This window comes from Hakea prostrata, chromosome 4 (genome assembly GCF_041222555.1).
Source record: "Hakea prostrata isolate BN-2017 chromosome 4, UWA_Hpros_2, whole genome shotgun sequence".
Taxonomy (NCBI): domain Eukaryota; kingdom Viridiplantae; phylum Streptophyta; class Magnoliopsida; order Proteales; family Proteaceae; genus Hakea; species Hakea prostrata.
Window position 1 is genome coordinate 38,449,480 of NC_142603.1, and position 4,346 is coordinate 38,453,825.

Genomic DNA, 4,346 nt, shown 5'->3' on the forward strand with positions numbered 1-4,346 from the left:
GACAAGAAGAATGAAACCTACGAAGACAATGAACCGCTCTTAAGCACCCGCACGAGTGTTCGAGGACCTGAACGATCGAGATTGATTCAACATCAACGGTCGAGATTTGAAGACGTTTTGAAAGTTTGAACTCACGAATCCAAAACCGACGTTCGGAAATCGTCGCTTGGGTTACGTGAGCCACGATAGATCGACTACAAAGAGACGCGTGGCATTGCCCTCACAACACTCGAGGAAAAGTGACCACCGCATTAAATGTGATATGACATTTAGTGGGATACACAGAGACTATTGCCTGACGAAGAACCCAGTTAAAAACCAAGCCCTCGGGATCGACCGAAAGCTTGGTCTGGGGGGCTTGTGATATGGAGGAAATATGATCGAACCTGGTTCATACTCAGTTTGACCCTCGACCCCGGTCGAGACGAAAGGAATCGACTCGCTTCTGAGCGAGCCGGGTCCAGAAGATAGCTTGCTGAGGAAGAAAACTAAATCAGCTACAGGCACGCCCTAATCCGACTTATGGATTAGGTTAATTACCCTAATGGCAGCAGACACAATTTGGCGGCTGTCACTTATCATTATTGAAGGGATAATCATCGGATAACCGTAAAGTTATCTCAGGAGTCCTCTACTAGTTCAAACTAGTAGAAGTCTATCGCTCAACGGATCTAACTGTTAGAATCCAACGACTACCCGAAGAAGGCTCAAGTGCATCCAACGAAGGAGATTCGAAGGTACACTCTATATAAACCTTACTTACCTACAAGGTGAGAGGACACCAGATCCATATACACACCTTTGGACGTAAACACTCGGGGGGGGTTGGCTGTAAGAAACAGGTTTTAATTGGCCCTCCTAACATGGCAATGCAAATATACCATTGCTTTGGGAAGGGAGTACAAACCTCAATTAAAAGTACCGTTGCTTCATCTTTTTTGGTCAACTTTGCTTCCAAACTTTGGTTCTGAAGAAGACCTTGAGCTATTAACAATCATAGGAGAAAGAAAACTGTTGAAATGAGAGAAAATTCCAATTAAACAAACAGTTAACAGGTCATTAACTGATAGAGACTCTAATCTGTATCCAAGATCACACAAGAGAAAAACATACATGGCAAAAATGGAGAATCAATTCATTAAACAGGATAAGAAAAATTAACCAAACACTTTAACCCTACAGATACATGGCAAAAACTTAGGCAATACCAAAATCAAGTTAGAAAGCCAACATTCCTTAACAGAACATCAAGGTTCATTACGAGAAAGCAATATAGAAAAGTCTCTCAATCAACAAAAGAGAGAAAAAGTTGTCACAAGTCTTATTGATTTGATTATCATCAAGGTTCAAATTTCGACATACCTGCACTAGGTTATTCTTTGTAGGAAGAAGTACAGCTTCTAGTCTTCGACTATATATGCTGCAATAGAATTTATATAAACATGATAAATCAATCATTTACAGTAGGAAAACCCAATCTTTAGAATAAATAAATATCTTACGAGAATAAGAATGAAATGAACAATTGGATCAGGGATATTAAAGACAAATAACACAATACCTAAGAAGCCATTGCACAACTCTTTCGTCTGGAACGAGCTTGCCTGTCTGGCACTTTGTTCAAATTTGTTCTTCTTCTTCGATCATAGTCCAGACCTGGAAAGCAAGGACTCAAGCCCTAATGACCATTGTGAGAATAATAAGAAGATCTCTGTTGTCCTTTGATTCCAGACCTAAACAGCAGAGCTAAAAGTCCTAAATAGCTGTTGTTCTTTGAGAACTAGCACCAAACAGCAAGGAGAAGAACCCCATCGCTGGAGGGAACCAAAAAAATAGGAGTTACAGAGAATACAGATCTAACCTCGTTTTTTAGCTACAGAAACAGAGGCGAGTTGGCGGAAGGTCTAACCTCGTTTTTGAGCCAGAGAAACAGAGACTAGCGATCGAGAGCGAGAGAGAGAAACAACGTGCAAGGGAGCGAGACTTTTGTGTTTCACCGAAAATCTCTGTTCTTGTAGTGTTTCTTCCAAAGCAAACAAACAGGATGGGCTAATTCCTCACCTCTTGAGGTCGCCTGAAATCTTGGGAGCTTTCTTCCAATTCACTTCACCCTCTAATGCAGTTGATGGAGATGTCAGAGGCGAGTTAACAAGTAAGAAAGCACCATGGTTTTTGGGGTTTGGCTGCTTTTGACTAAGGAAAATTAGGGCGGGAGAGGTTTTTTGGGGTTAAAATTTAAAATTTAAAACTTAAAAACACCAATTTTCCACGACACTACTCATCAACCGTAACAGAAATTACTCGAATTTCTGCCTATCACCGAAAATACAAGTAATTCGTCACATTTTTTAATAAATGTCGACAAAAATACATGTATTTCTCACATTTACCTAAAAAACCGTCGCCTAAAATCCTTTTTCTTATAGTGTTAAATAATTATGTATGTTAGTGTAACTAGACTTGTAAACGGAATGGATTCAGTCAGATACTAGTTGCCTTGAATAAACCAATATCCAAATCCGTCTAGCAAAACCACTATTTGAATCCGAACTTTGTCGAATATTCAAAATAATCTAATTCAATAAACTATCCGATTATTAATTGGTGATTGCCATTTTTTTAATTTTTATTTCCGATTTTCGATTTCCATTTACCGACTACTGGTTTTCAAATCCCATTATCAACATTAGAGAAAATAAGGCTTAATACTTTACTCTAACCGGATAATTTCCGATTTCAAATTATCCGGTTACCAATTACTGATTTTCGAATCTAATTATCATCCATTTAAGAGGAAAAAAAATGTTGTATACTTTACTCTATCAGGATATTATCCTATCAGATAAGCAATTATCCGAATCCAGTTGCTTAGCCAACGGATATGGATATTTTTTGATAAAAAAAATTCCGGATACGAACACCCTTAAACAAATACGAATGTGAATTTGGGGCGGATTTCAGCTATCCATTTACAGGTCTATTACAAAATACTTGACCCTGGCAGGGTCGGGTTCGGCTTGAGTTTCTCCTTTGGGGTTGCAGTTATATTCTAGTCGTTAAAAAATTCGAGGTCCTTTGGATTACTATGGGGCGGATTTCAGCTATCCATAGAGTTATAGTGTTTTTTTTATTACTATGGTTTTGAATAGCGTAGGTAAAAATATTTTAAATTACTACAATATGTAATTGTAATTATATTTTTGCAATTATAGGTAATATATTACTGTGGTTTTGTATACTGTAGTAAAAAGTTGTTAATATTACAACAATTTTTAGTTACACTTTTACAAGCACATCTATAAACATATTTGTTACTGCAGATGCTACATACTGCAACAATAACTATTTTATATTACTACACATAGAAAACTGTAGTTATAAGAGACTAGTAATATAAAACAGTTATCTACTTTATCATTGCGAGCATGTAGCATTTGATTTCGTGCGAAAACTCCAAGCGGTTTGGGAGAAATCAAGTTTTTTCTAAAAGTTTGGCAATTTTGGTTGCGTTAACGATGAGAAAACGCAAGAATGTGTTAGGACTTGTTGTCTATGCATGGCATTGTGTTTAAAACTAAGGGAATATATTTCTAAGTATTCCTAAACATGATTTCTAGCAATGGATACAAGTAAAACATGATTTCTATGAAAATGTAAGCATGAGAAGATGTATTTGAAAGAAAAGATTATGGATTTACCTTGTATGAGATGAATGTGTGGTGTGGTGTAGTTGTTGAAGCACCAAATCCCTCCTAGAACACTTAGAAGAACTTTAGAAACCTTTCCCCAAAGCTCCCTCTCGTTTTTGAAATGTTTGGAATGAAGTTTAAATGAGGAATTGAGGCTTAAAATACGATTTTTCGTAATTCTTGAGCATTGGTTGACTGATTGGTCGACTGGACCACTCGACCAAGCAATCAACCAATGGACCCAGTGACCTCATTTTCGCTTGGATTTTTGGAAAAAGTGGTTTTTGTCCTTTGGATTATTGTTTGATGACTAAATGGATGTATTTATGCATGATTTTAATTTTCAAATCATTTGGACTTTTGGATTATGATGAAACTTCAAATTTCGCTTTTTGCATAATGGTTCTCTTGAGAAGTAGACGTGGTGGATCCAGTAGTAATGGTCATGGTGAGATACCTCTCGAAGGCGGTGAGATACCCAATGGTGGTTCTGATCAACAGACCCATACTGGTGATCAGGGTACGCATGACATACCCGATGCCCCGAATATTGAAAGTTTCCGCGATATTGCCAACATAATGGGCAATATGATGCAACAACAAGCAGCCCAGTTCAATCAGATGCTGGCGGGTTTCATGACTTTGCACAATGAGAAT

At 37.7% G+C, this 4,346-nt stretch overlaps 1 long non-coding RNA gene across 1 annotated transcript; it reads right to left on the bottom strand.

The window, feature by feature from the left end:
- Window positions 1-1,262: 1,262 nt before the first annotated feature.
- On the bottom strand, window positions 1,263-2,139 carry LOC149018819 (uncharacterized). Its single transcript, XR_016172768.1, has 3 exons — window positions 1,910-2,139; window positions 1,562-1,814; window positions 1,263-1,420 (listed from the first exon to the last, which is right to left on the bottom strand). It is a non-coding gene; the product is annotated as an uncharacterized LOC149018819 (long non-coding RNA).
- Between the last annotated feature and the right edge of the window lie 2,207 nt (window positions 2,140-4,346).